Consider the following 15,203-nt stretch of genomic DNA (forward strand, 5'->3'; position numbering starts at 1 on the left):
ATTCCCTCCTCATTTCTTTTTTATATATTCTAAGAATATTTTATTTATACTTGTCATCGGGATTACATAAAACAGTTTAAAGTTATAACATTTATTTTAAGCTGATAACAACTTAATTTAAATAACATACAAGAACTCTACACCTTTACAGTTCCACCCCCATTTTATGATATTGATTTCACAAATTACATATCTATATATTGTACCCATTAAGATAAATTTAAAATTATTTTTATATTTATCTTTTAGATCCTATAAAAGAATTTAAAGTGGAGTTATGAACTAGAATTATGATAATACAGATTTTAATATTTGTCCATATTATCTTTACCACATAACTCATTACTTTTGTATGGCTTCAAGTTACTGTATAGTGTCCTTTAATTTTAACTTAAAGGACTTCCTTTAGCATTCTTGTAGGGCAGGTCTAGTGATAATAAATGCCATCAGCCTTTGTTTATCGGGAAATGTCAAAATTTCTCCATTTTTGACTGACAGTTTTTCTGGATACTGTATTTTGTGTTTCAACACTTTGAATATATCATACCACTGCTTTTTGGACTGCAAAGTTTCTGCTGAGAAATCTGCCTATAATCTTATAAAGACTCTCTTTACATAATGGGTAGCTTTTCTTTTACTGCAATCAAGACTCTCTTTTTTTTTGACATTTGAAAGTTTGATTATAACGTGTCTTGGTGTGAGTTTCTGTGGATTTATCTTAGATTGGATTTATTGAACTTTTTGAATTTGTATGTCTATTTCTTTCCTCAAGTTTTGGCTGTTTTCAGTTGCTATTTCTTCAAATAATGTTTGCTCATTTCTCTCTCTCTTCTTTTTTGGAACTCCAGTAGTGTGAATGTTAGTCCGTCCACCTGATGGTGTCCTACAAGTTCCTTAGGCTCTGTTCATGTTCTTTGTTCTTTTTTCCTCCCTTTTTGCTCCTGATTAGATTATTTTAAATGATCTGTCTTTAACTTTACTGATTCTCTCTTCTGCCTGTTCAAGTATGCAATTGAACCCCTCTAGTAAATTTTTTCAAATCATTTATTGTGTTCTTTACCTCCAGAATTTCTGTTACATTCTTTTATACAATTTCTGTCTCTGTGTTGGTATTCTCATTTTGTTCATGCATCCTTTTCCTGACTTTGTTTAGTCAACTATCTGTGTTCTCTTTTAACTCACTGAAGATCTTTAAGACAGTTGGTTTAAATTCTTTATCTAATAACTCAGAGACCTATGTTTCTTTAGAGTCAGTTTCTGGAGATTAATTTTGTTTCCTTGAATGGGCTATGTTTCCCTTTTCTTTGTGTGCTTTGTGATCTTTTGTTGGGATTTGGGCATGTAAAAATAGTCACTTCTCCAAGTCTTTATGGACAGGCTTCATAAAAGGGTAGACCTTTACTTATCAACTTGACATAGAGGCCAGGTGCTTTTAAACCTTTTCTGGGGTTGCTGTTTGCTTTTGTTCCAGTTCCTGGTAAATACAGTTGCTTTTAAATGCCTTTGATTATCTAACATTTTCTCCCCTGTGTCTTCTCAGAATCCTAGCAGTTCTCTTGTGTTCCTCTGCCTATACTCTCTTGCCCCAAGGCACACATGTAACTATAGACTTCTTGCAGCTCTAAGGCACCGCTGTGCCAACTGCTTCTTTCAGCAGCCTCCAACCAGGTATCCAAACTATGCCACCATTTCCATCAGTACTTCCAGTAAGTATAGACAGAAACCACTCCCTCAGGCAGCCTCCAGACAAGCGAGAATGTTGCAAGCCATTTCCAGTGTTTTCTTTTTAATCCAAAGGGAGGAGCTGGGAATAGAGCAGGTTCCACTTGATTGAGCTGTCCTGTGCCAGAAAGTGGAAGAGGCAAGGGTAAGAAAATGCCACACAATTTCCTTTTTGTGGACTTCTTCACATTGTCTACATAGACAATCAAGTCATTTGCGATGAGGACCAGTTTTATTTTTTCTTATCTGTACACCTTTTTTTTTTTAAACGTATTTATTGGAGTAGAATTGCTTTATATTGTTGTGTTAGTTTCTGCTGTATAACAAAATAAATCAGTTATATGTATACATATGTCCTTATATATCCTCCCTCTTGCATCTCCCTCCCACCCTCCCTATCCCACCCCTCTAGGTGGTCACAAAACACCGAACTGATCTCCCTGTGTGATGCAGCTGCTTCCCACTAGCTATCTGTTCTACATTTGGTAGTGTATATATGTCAATGCCACTCTCTCACTTCGTCCCAGCTTACCCTTCCCCCTCCCTGTGACTTCAAGTCCATTCTCTATGTCTGCATCTTTATTCCTGTCCTGCCCCTAGGTTCGTCAGACCATTTCTTTTTTTTTCAGATTCCATATATATGTGTTAGCATATGGTATTTGTTTTTCTCTTTCTGACTTAATTCTCTCTGTATGACACATTCTAGGTCCATCCACCTCACTACAAATAACTCAGTTTTGTTTCTTTTTATGGCTGAGTAATATTCTACTGTATATATGTGCCACAGCTTCTTTATCCATTCATCTGTCGATGGACACATAGGTTGCTTCCATGTCCTGGCTATTGTAAATAGTACTGCAATGAACATTTTGGTACATTTCTCTTTTTGAATTATGGTTTTCTCAGGGTATATGCCCAGTAGTGGGATTGCTGGGTCGTATGTTAGCTCTATTTTTAGTTTATTAAGGAACCTCATACTGTTCTCCATAGTGGATGTACCAATTTACATTCCCACCAACAGTGCAAGAGGGTTCCCTATTCTCCACATGCTCTCCAACATTTATTGTTTGTAGATTTTTTGATGATGGCCATTCTGAACGGTGTGAGGTGATACCTCACTGTAGTTTTGATTTGCATTTCTGTAAAAATTAGCTATGTTGAGCATCCTCTCATGTGTTTCTTGGCAATCTGTATATCTTCTTTGGAGAAATGTCCATTTAGGTCTTCTGCCCATTTTTGGATTGGGTTGTTTGTTTTTCGCATATTGAGCTGCATGAACTGCTTGTATATTTCGGAGATTAATCCTTTCTCAGTTGCTTCATTTGCAAATATTTTCTCCCATTCTGAGGGTTGTGTTTTCGTCTTGTTTATGGTTTCCTTTGCTCTGCAAAAGCTTCTAAGTTTCATTAGGTCCCATTTGTTTATTTTTGTTTTTATTTCCATTTCTCTAAGAGGTGGGTTGAAAAGGATCTTGCTGTGATTTATGTCATAGAGTGTTCTGCCTATGTTTTCCTCTAAGAGTTTTATAGTCTCTGCCCTAACATTCAGGTCTTTAATCCATTTTGAGTTTATTTTTGTGTATGGTGTGAGGGAGTGTTTTATTTTCATTCTTTTACATGAGGCTGTCCAGTTTTCTGAGCACCATTATTGAAGAAGCTGTCTTTTCTCCATTGTATATTCTTGCCTCCTTTATCAAAGATAAGGTGACCATATGTGTACGGGTTTATCTCTGGGCTTTCAATCCTGTTCCATTGATCTATATTTCTATTTTTGGGCCAGTACCATACTGTCTTGATTACTGTAGCTTTGTTGTACAGTCTGAAGTCCAGGAGCCTGATTCCTCCAGCTCCGTTTTTCTTTCTTAAGATTGCTTTGGCTATTCAGGGTCTTTTGTGTTTCAATACAAAATTTTTTGTGAAAATTTTGTTCTAGTTCTGTGAAAAACGCCATTGGTAGTTTGATAGGGATTGCATTGAATCTGTAGATTTTTTTGGGTAGTATAGTCATTTTTACAATGTTGATTCTTCCAATCCAAGAACATGGTATATCTCTCCATCTGTTTGTATTGTCTTTAATTTCTTTCATCAATGTCTTATAGTTTTCTGCATACAGGTCTTTTGTCTCCTTAGGTAGGTTTATTCCTAGGTATTTCATTCTTTTTCTTGCAATGGTAAATGGGAGGGTTTCCTTAATTTCTCTTCAGATTTTTCATCACTAGTGTATAGGAATGCAAGAGATTTCTGTGCATTAATTTTCTATCTTACTACTTTACCAAATTCATTGATTAGCTCTAGTAGTTTTCTGGTAACATCTTTAAGATTCTCTATGTATAGTATCAGGTCATCTGCAAACAGTGACAGTTTTACTTCTTTTCCGATTTGGATTCATTTTATTTCTTTTTCTTCTGTGACTGCTGTGGCTAAAACTTCCAAAACTATGTTGAATAATAGTGGTGAGAGTGGGCAATCTTGTCTTGTCCCTGATCTTAGAGGAAATGGTTTCAGTTTTTCACCATTGAGAACAATGTTGGCTGTTGGTTTTTCATATATGGCCTTTATTACATTGAGGTAGGTTCCCTCTATGCCTACTTTCTGCAGGGTTTTTATCATAAATGGGTGTTGAATATTGTCAAAAGTTTTTTTCATCATTGAGATGATCATATGGTTTTTCTCCTTCAACTTGATAGTATGGTTTATCACATTGATTGATTTGCATATATTGAAGAATCCTTGCATTCCTGGGATAAACCCCACTTCATCATTGTGTATGATCCTTTTAATGTGCTGTTGGATTCTGTTTGCTAGTATTTTGTTCAGGATTTTGGCATCTATGTTCATCAGTGATATTGATCTGTAGTTTTTTGTGTGTGTGACATCTTTGTCTGGTTTTGGTATCAGGGTGATGGTGGCCTTGTAGAATGAGTTTGAGAGTGTTCCTCCTTCTGTTATATTTTGGAAGAGTTTGAGAAGGATAGGTGTTAGCTCTTCTCTAAATGTTTGATAGTATTTGCCTCTGAAGCCATCTGGTCCTGGGCTTTTGTGTGTTGGAAGATTTTTTATCACAGTTTCAATTTTGGTGCTTGCGATTGGTCTGTTTATATTTTCTATTTCTTCCTGGTTCAGTCTCAGAAGGTTGTGCTTTTCTAAGAATTTGTCCATTTCTTCCAGGTTGTCCATTTTATTGGCTTATAGTTGCTTGTAGTAATCTCTCATGATACTTTGTATTCCTGCAGTGTCAGTTGTTACTTCTTTTTCATTTTTAATTCCATTGATTTGAGTCTTTTCCCTTTTTATCTTGATGAGTCTGGCTAATGGTTTATCTATTTTGTCTATCTTCTCAAAGAACCAGCTTTTAGTTTTATTCATCTTTGCAACTGTTGCCTTCATTTCTTTTTCATTTATTTCTGACCTGATCTTTATGATTTCCTTCCTTCTGCTAACTCTGGTTGATTTTGTCCTTCTTTCTCTAATTGCTTAAGTGTAAGTTTAGGTTGTTTATTTGAGATGCTTCTTGTTTCTTGAGGTAGGATTGTATTGCTATAAACTTCCCTCTCAGAACTGCTTTTGTTGCATCCCATAGGTTTTGGGTCATCATGTTTTGATTGTCATTTGTTTCTATGTATTTTTTGATTTCCTCTTTGATTTCTTCAGTGATCTCTTGGTTATTTAGTAGCGTATTGTTTAGCCTCGATGTGTTTGTATTTTTTACGGCTTTTTTTTTTCTGTAATTGATATCTAGTCTTATAGCGTTGTGGTCAGAATAGATACTTGATACAATTTCAATTTTCTTACATTTACTAAGGCTTCATTTATGACCCAAGATATGATCTATCCTGGAGAATGTTCCATGAGCACTTGAGAAAAAAGTGTATTCTGTTGTTTTTGGATGGAATGTCTTATAAATATCAATTAAGTCCATCTTGTTTAATGTGTCATTTAAAGCTTGTGTTTCCTTATTTATTTTCATTTTGGATGATCTGTCCATTGGTGAAAGTGGGGTGTTAAAGTCCCATACTATGATTGTGTTCCTGTTGATTTCCCCTTTTATGGCCGTTAGCATTTGCCTTATGTATTGAGGTGCTCCTATGTTGGGTTCATAAATATTTACAATTTTATATCTTCTTCTTGGATTGATCCCTTGATCATTATGTAGTGTCCTTCTTTGTATCTTGTAGTAGTCTTTATTTTAAAGTCTATTTTTTCTGATATGAGAATTGCTACTCCATCTTTCTTTTGATTTCCATTTGCATGGAATATCTTTTTCCATCCCCTCACTTTCAGTCTGTATGTCTCCCTAGGTCTGAATTGGGTCTTTTGTAGACAGCACGTGTACAGGTCTTGTTTTTGTATCCATTCAGCCAGTCTATGTCTTTTGGTTGGAGCATTGAATCCATTTACATTTAAGGTAATTATCAATATGTATGTTCCTATTACCATTTTCTTAATTGTTTTAGGTTTTTTATTGTAGGTCTTTTCCTTCTCTTGTGTTCCCTGCCTAGAGAATTTCCATTAGCATTTGTTGTAAAGCTGGTTTGGTGGTGGTGAATTCTCTTAACTTTTGCTTGTCTGTAAAGGTTTTAATTTCTCCATCGAATCTGAATGAGATCCTTGCTGGGTAGAGTAATCTTGGTTGTAGGTTTTTCCCTTTCATCACTTTAAATATGTCCTGCCACTCCCTTCTGGCTTGCAGAGTTTCTGCTGAAAAATCAGCTGTTAACCTTATGGAGATTCTGTTGTATGTTATGTGTTGCTTTTCCCTTGCTGCTTTTAATATTTTTTCTGTGTATTTAATCTTTGATAGTTTGATGAATAAGTGTGTTGGCGTGTTTCTCCTTGGATTTATCCTGTATGGGACTCTGCACTTCCTGGACTTGAATAAGTATTTCCTTTCCCATGTTAGGGAAATTTTCAACTATAATCTCTTCAAATATTTTCTCAGACCCTTTCTGTTTCTCTTCTTCTGGGACCCCTATAATCCGAATGTTGTTGCATTTAATGTTGTCCCAGAGGTCTCTGAGACTGTACTCAATTCTTTTCATTCTTTTTTCTTTATTCTGCTCTGTGGTCTTTATTTCCAGTATTTTATCCTCCAGGTCACTTATCTGTTCTTTTGCCTCAGTTATTCTGCTATTGATTCCTTCTAGAGAATTTTAAATTTCTTTTATTGTGTTGTTCATCATTGTTTGTTTACTCTTTAGCTCTTCCAGGTCCTTGTTGAACATTTCTTGTATTTTCTCCATTCTATTTCCAAGATTTTGGATCATCTTTACTATCATTACCCTGAATTCTTTTTCAGGTAGACTGCCCATTTCCTCTTCATTTGTTTGGTCTGGTGGGTTTTTACCTTGCTCCTTCATCTGCTGCGTATTTCTCTGTCTTCTCATTTTGTTTCACTTACTGTGTTTGGGGTCTCCTTTTAGCAGACTGCAGGATCGTAGTTCCCATTGTTTTCAGTGTCTGCCCCCAGTGGGTGAGATTGGCTCAGTGGCTTGTGTTGGCTTCCAGGTGGAGGGAACTGGTGCCTGTGTTCTGGTTGGTGGGCTGTATCTTGTCTTTCTGTTGGGCAGGACCGCAACTGGTGGTGTGTTTTGGGGTGTCTGTGAACTTAGTATGATTTTAGGCAGCCTCTCTGCTAATGGGTGGGGTTGTGTTCCTGTCTTGCTAGTTGTTTTGCATGGGGTATCCAGTGCTGGTGTCTGCTGGCTGTTGGGTGGAGCTGGGCCTTAACATTTAGATGGAGATCTTTGGGAGAGCTCTCTCTGATTGATATTATGTGGGGCTGGTAGGTCTCTGGTGGTCCAATGTTCTGCTGGCTCTCCCACCTCAGAGGCTCAGGCCTGACACCAGGCCAGAGCACCAAGACCCTGTCAGCCACACGGCTCAGAAGTTAAGGGAGAAAAAAAAAAAGAAAAATAAATTGAAAATAATAATAATACATTTAAAAAATTTATTAAAATAAAAAAAAATTTTTTAATTAAAGAAAAAAAGAGGACAGCAACCCAACCAACAAACAAATCCACCAATATTAACAGGCATACTAAAAGCTATACTAAGATAAACATAAAAATCAGAAACAAATGAGTCACAGACAGCAAACCCCAAGTCTACAGTTGCTCCCAAAGTCCACCGCCTCAGTTTTGGGATGATTCATTTTCATTCAGGTATTCCACAGATGCAGGGTACATCAGGCTGATTGTGAGGATTTAATCCTCTGCTCCTGAGGCTGCATGGAGAAATTTCCCTTTCCCTTCTTTGTTCACACAGCTCCTGGGCTTCAGCTTTGCCTTTGGCCCCACCTCTGCATGTAGGTCACCCTCAGGCATCTGTTCCCGCCCAGACAGGACAGGGTTAAAGCAGCGGCTGACTGGGGGCTCTGGCTCATTCAGGCCAGGGGAGGGAGGGGTACATAGGTAGTTATAATTGGAATGCAGGGTGAGCTTGTGGTGGCAGAGGATGGCCTGACATTGCAACAGCCAGAGGTGCACAGTGTGTTCTCCTGGGGAAGTTGTCCCTGGATCACGGGACCCTGGCAGTGGCAGGCTACACAGGCTCCCAGTGGGAGGGGGTGTGTGGATAGTGACCTGCACTTGCACACAGGATTCTTGGTGGCTGCAGCAGCAGTGTTAGCGTTTCATGCCCATCTCTGGGGTCCGAGCTGATAGCCGCAGCTCGCTCCCATCTCTGGAGCTCATTTAGGTGGTGCTCTGCCTTCTGTGGGCAGACAGGGAAGGAATCCCCTCTCCTTTTGCACACCAAAACAATGGTCTCTTGCCTCTTATGCAGTTCCAGACTTTTTCCTGGACTCCCTCCTGGCTAGCTGTGGCACAATAGCCCCCTTCAGGCTGTGTTCACGCAGCCAACCCCAGTCCTCTCTCTGGGATCTGACCTCTGAAGCCCACGCCTCAGCTCCCAGCCCCCACCCACCCTGGCGGGTGAGCAGACAAGCCTCTCAGGCTGGAGAGTGCTGGTTGGCACTGATCCGCTGTGCGGGAATCTGTCCGCTTTGCCATCCGCACCCCTGTTGCTGCGCTCTCCTCCATGGCTCCAAAGCTTCCCCCTGGCCCACCCCCCATCTCTGCCAGTGAAGTGTCTTCCTAGTGTGTGGAAACTTTTCCTCCTTCACAGCTCCCTCCCAGAGAGGCAGGACCCGTCCCTATTCTTTTGTCTCTGTTTTTTTCTTTTTTCTTTTGTCCTACCCAGGTACATGGGGATTTTCTTGCCTTTTGGGAAGTCTGAGGTCTTCTGCCAGCGTTCAGTAGGTGCTCTGTAGGAGTTGTTCCACATGGAGATGTATTTTTGATGTATTTATTGGGAGGATGGTGATCTCCATGTCTTACTCCTCCGCCATATGGAAGGTGCCCCCCTGTACACATTTTATTTCCTTTCTTGCATTATTGCACTGGCTAGAAATTCAGTACTATGTTGAATAAAGGTGATGAAAATGGAAAACTTTGTTTTGCTTTCCCAATCTTAGGAGAAAATCATTCAGTCTTTCACCATTAAGTATAATATTAGCTGTAAGGTTTTTGTAGATTCTCTATATCATGTTGAGTAAATTCCCCTTTATTGCTAGTTTTCTGAGAGTTTTTGCCATGAATGAGTGTTGAATTTTGTCAAATGCTCTTTCTGCATCAAATGATATAACCTTGTGACTTTTCTTCCTGTTAACATGGTGGATTATATTAATTAATTTTTTAATATTGAGCCAGCATTGTATCTCTGGAATAAACCACACTTGCTCATGCTGTAAAATTCTTTTTATATATTACTGAATTCCATTTACTTGTATTTCATTAAGGATTTGTATCTATATTCATGAAAGATATTTGTTGTACTTTTTTTTTCTCTCATGATGTCTTTGTCTGGGTTTTGGTGTCAGGGTAGTATTAGCTTCATAAAATGAACTGGAAATTGTTCCTTCCTCCTCTGTTTTCTGGAAGAGATTGTGTAGAATTAGAGTCAATTCTTTAAATGTTTGGTAGAATTCTCCAATGAAACCATCTGAGCCTGGTGGATTTCTTTTTGGGGAGTTTTTAAATACAAATTTAATTTCCTTATTTTCCATAATTTCATAATGCACATGTTATGGTAGTTTGTGTTTCTTTGATGAAGTAGGCCATTTCATCTAAGTTGTCAAATTTCTGTGTGTAGTGATGTTCTTAATATTCTATTATGTTTTGATGACTGCAGAATCTGTAGAGATATCTTTTATCATATCTGATGTTGGTAAGTTGTTATTTATTTATTTATTTATTTTGTTCACCCTTGTTAGATGTTTGTCATTTATTGATCTTTTCATCTCTTTTTTCATAGATTTTCTATATTGTTTTTCTGTTTTCAACTTCATTGATTTCTGCTTTTATCTTATATTTCATTTTTGTCTGCCTGCTATTGGGTTTATTTTCTCTTCTTTTTCTAGATTCTTGAGGAGGGAGCTTAAATTATTGATTTGAGGATTTCCCCTCTTTTCTAATGTTTACCTTTTAGTGCCATAAATTTCCATCTCAGCATGGCTTTAGCTGTGTCCCCCAAATTTTGATAGACTGTATTTTAATTTTTATTCAGTTCTATGTATTTTAAAAATTTCCTTAAGTCTTCCTCTTTGACCCATTGATAGCTAAGCAAGTGTGTTGTTTAGTTTTCAAGTGTTTGGAGATTTTAAAATCTTTTTTTCATTGATTTCTAGTTTGATTCCCTTGTGGTCAGAGAACACACTCTGTTTGATTTCAATTCTTTTAAATGTGTTAAGGTTTTTTATTATGACCCAGGATGTGGTCTTTTGGTATAAGTCCCATGGGTATTTAAAAAGAATGTTCATTCTGCTGTTGTTGGGTGGAGTGGAATGTTCTATAAATGTCAATTAGATCCTGTTGGTTGTTGGCATTGTTAAGTTCCTCTATAGCCTTACTGATTTTGTGGTAGTTGTTCTATAAATTGTTGATAGAGGAGCACTGAAGTTTCCTACTATAATTGTGGATTTATCTATTTTTTCTTTCAATTCTATCAGTTTTTGCTTTATATGTTTTGCAGCCCTGTTCTTCCATGCATATACATTTAGAATTGCTATGTCTTCTTGGTAACTTGACCATTTCGTAGTTATATAATGTCTTCTTCTGTCTCTGGTAATGTTTTTAAATTTTTGTTTGTTTGCTCTGAGGTATGCTTTATTTGACATTAATCTAGCCACTCCTGGTTTCCTTTGATTAATCTTTGCATGATACATCTTTTCCTATCCTTTTACTTTCAATCTGCCTTAATTATTATATTCAAAGTGAGTTGCTTATAGACAGCATATAGTTGGGTCATATTTTTTTTATCCAATCTGCCAATTTTTGTCTTTTTATTGTTGTATTTAGATTATTTACATTTAATGCAATTATAGATATGTTAGAGCTTAAGTCTGCCATTTTATTTATTTTTTGTTCTTTTTGTTCTTTGTTTCTCTTAATTTTCTGCATTCCTGTAGGTTACTAGAACACTTTTAGAATTTAGTTTTGATTTATAGTGTTTTTGAATGTATGTCTTTGTATAGCTTTTTAGGGGTTCCTCTAGGCTATACATTATATACACATAACATCACAGTGTATTGGTATTGTCATTTTACCACTTCAAGTAAAGTATAGAAAATTTACCTCCCTTTAGCTCCTTCTACCTCCCCTGTTTATAATACAGTTGTCTCAAATATTTTCTCTACATACATTTAACTATATCAGACAGTGTTATAACTTCTGCACCCGTCCTCAAAGATAATTTAGAAAATTCAAGAGGAGTAGGAAAGTTTATTGTATTTACCCATATTTTTGCTCCCTGTATTCTTTTTTCCTTCCTGATCTTCCAAGTCTCTTCCTTAAATCATTTCTTTTCTGTGTAGAGAATTTCCTTAGCCATTTTTTTAAAGTGGATATGCTGGTGACTGAGTTGTTGCAGTTTTCCTTTATCTGAGAATAATTTCCCCCTTTGTTCCTGAAGAATATTTCCTCTGAGTATAGGATCCTGGTCTTTATTTTCAACATGTGAAAATATTTTTCCATTTCCTTCTGGCTTCCATGGTTTGTGATGAGAAATTTACTGTCATTTGAATTGGTTTTTCTGTACAGGTCAGGTATCATTTTTTCTCCTGGATTGCAAGGGTTTTTCTTTTTCTTAATTTTCAGAAATTTGATTATATCTCTTGCTGTGAGTTCCTTGGGTTTATCCTGTTTTGGGTTTGCTCAGCATCTTGAATTTGCAGGTTTATGTCTCTTGCAAAATTGCAAGGTTTCCAGTCATTATTTCTTTAAGTATGTTTCAGCCCTATTGTTTTTCTCCTCTCCCTCTAAGACTCTGACACTAAATGCTAGCTCTTTTGTAATAGTCCCATAGGTCCCTGAGGCTCTGTTCATATATTTTCCCACTATTTTCTATATGTTTTTTACATATTTTAAAATTTATATTGTTCTATCTTCAGGTTCACTGATTTTTTTCCTCTGTCCCCTCCATTCTACTATTGAGTCTATTTTCTGGGCTTTTTATTTGGGTTATTGTGCTGTTAAGTTCTAAAATTTCCATTTGATTTTTCTTTATATCTCTATTCCTTTGCTGAGACTTTCAATTTCTTTGCTGAAGCATTCTAGTTATTTGTTTCAAGTGTGTTTGTAATTTTTGGAAGCATTTAATCAAGCTGCTTTGAAACCTTTGTCAGATAATTCCAACATCTTTGTCATCTCAGTGTTGGTGTCTACTGCTTTTTTTTTTTTTTTCATTCAGTTTGAGATGTTCCTAGGTTCTTGGTTATGACAAATGATTTTTTGTGGAAAAGTGGACATTTTCCTATCATTTTATGAGACTCTAGTTCTTATTTAAAGTTTCTGTTTTAGCTGGCTATGGTATAATAAAAAATATATTTGGTCTTTGTCTCAGGTTTCTGGTACAGAGCTCCTAAAACTCTTGGAATTTCCTTAGTGATAGTACTGTCTTTTGTTAATCTTAACTAGCTCCTTTAGCTCACACCTGAATTTATGCTAATAAGGTGACTTAAGATGGGACCTCTAGATGACCTCAGGATGAGACTGCTCACCAGAAACACCAAGTGATAAGAAGGTTGGAACTTTCAGCCCTATACCTGACCTCCAGGAAGGGGAAGGAGGCTGGAGATTAAGTATAAAAACAAACAATGAGATTCAGAGCGCTTCCTGGGTTGGTGAACACATCAACTTGCTGGGAGGGTGGTGTGCCTAGAAAGAGTGTAAAAGCTCCATCCCCCGCATCCCATACCTTGCCCTATGCATCTCTTCCACCTGGCTGTTTCTGAGTTGTATCTTTTATAATAAACCAGTAAACATAAATAAAGTGTTTCTTGAGTTCTATGTGCCATTCTAGCAAATTATCAAACCTGAGGAGGGGGTCATGGGAACCCCTGATTTATAGTTGGTTGGTCAGAAGTACAGGTGGCCTAGGACTTGAAACTGGCATCTAAAGTGGAGACAATCTTGTGAGGCTGAGTCCTTAACTTGTGGAATCTGATGCTAACTCCAGGTAGTTAGTGTCAAAATCAAATTGAATTGTTGGACACAACACCCAGCTAGTGTCAGAGAATTGGACAATTTTTTGTTGAAAACAGAAAACACTCTAGACTGGCTTTCTCCACCATTACTCTGGCAGAGGAAGGGTTGGTGGCACCTTGTTACTGCCATGTGGAGGTAGAAGTTTAGGTACCCGACTTGACCTCCACTGAGGCCTCCATTGGGGCGGGAGTGTGGAGGTTCTTGTTACTGCTGAGCAGAGGTGGGAGTTCCAGCTGCCCTCTGGTCTCCCCTGACACACAGGAATTGGGTAGCAGGGCTGAAATACCAGGCCCCTACTTGGTCTTCTCAGACATCACCCCACTAGGAGTGGGTTTGGGGCACCTCATTACCACCTGGAGAAGGCCATAGTCTAGGATATACAGGTTTTCTCTTCTGCTAGGCTGCCCTTATACTGGTATCATGACTAGAGAGAGCAGGTTTTCGTTGGGCATTTTTTGCCTGTGCCCATTGGTGTTTCTGAGTTGCTGGCTTCTGCTCCAAGTTTGGAATATATGAAGGATAAAGAAAACTCAAGGAGCTCACCATTGTGTTGTTTCTAGGGTCATGATTTCCCTGTCTGCTGTACCTTCCTGTATCCACCTTTCAAGATTGGTGCAAGCTGAACTGTGTCCCTCCAAATTCATGTTTTCAAATCTTAACTGCCAGGACATCAGAATGTGACTATATTTTGAGATGGGACCTTCAAAGAATTACGTTAAGAGGTCATTAAGGTGGTTTGTCTTTATAGGAGGAAATTAGGACACAAACACGCACAGAGGGGGGACCATGTCAGGACAGAGGAGACAGTGGTCATCTACAAGCCAAGGAGAGAGGCCTCAGGAGAAAACAGCACTGCTGACACCTTGATCTTGGACTTCCAACTCCAGGACTGGGAGAGAATAAATGTCTGTTGTTTAAGTCCCTAGTGTGTGGTATTTGTAACGTCGCCCAAGCTGACTAATACAAGGGTCTTCTTATGTTCATTTTACCTATAATATCTGGGGTTTTTAATTGTGCTTAGCACGAGGAAAAATTTATATACTCCATTTTTTTTTTCAAAAGTGAAAGTCCCCCAGTCACCATTTTGAACTCACTATCTCACTTTCTCTACTTTATTCTTTTGGATATACAATACAATTCAACACAGTGCACAGCACCACAGTTGAATCTCAGTATCTTTTAGGAGCTCCCTTATTTATTTGTAAATCTCTACCTGTCTGTATTGTATTCTTGGTGTATTTCTTCCATATATGCCAATTCAGTAAACCTTTCTTTGATTGCACCAACTAGGATTTTATCTTTTGAATTGAATTTTGTATTTAGTAACACTTGACAGATAGGTAGATATGTTCTAGGATTTCTCCTGTTTTCCTTTCCACTAGTCCTTGATTCTTGTCTATTTTTTTCATACTCCCTAACTTACATGTTTGCTATCATCTCAGTTATCTGAAAAAAAAATCACCCTGTTCATCTTAAAATCATTTTGTGATTGCTCCTGTTTTCCTATTTTTTTTTTTTTCTGGGTAGAGGTCTTAGTCATATCTGGCTGCATAACAAAATACCACAGATTGGGTGGCTTAAACCGTGGAAATAATTTTCCCACAGTTCTGGAGGCTGGAAGTCTGAGGTCAGGGTGTTAGCATGGTTGGGTTCTGGTGGGGGCTCTCTTTCTGGTTCTCAGTAGGTCTCCCTCTTCCTGTGTCCTCACATGGTAGAGAGAGAAGGCCCTGTTCTCTCTTCCTCTTCTTAGAAGGATGTTTATCTCATCATGGAGATCCCACCCTCATGACCTCATGTAAACCTAATCACCTCCCAAAGACCCCACATCCTGATACTATCTCACTGGGGGTTGGGGCTTCAACATACGTGTTTTTTTTGGAGGCGGGGGAAGCACAAACATTCATTCCATAACAATAAAAGTCTTCTGATCATTCATCAT

The sequence above is a fragment of the Balaenoptera musculus genome, chromosome 3 (genome assembly GCF_009873245.2).
Source record: "Balaenoptera musculus isolate JJ_BM4_2016_0621 chromosome 3, mBalMus1.pri.v3, whole genome shotgun sequence".
In the NCBI taxonomy this organism is placed as follows: Eukaryota; Metazoa; Chordata; class Mammalia; order Artiodactyla; family Balaenopteridae; genus Balaenoptera; species Balaenoptera musculus.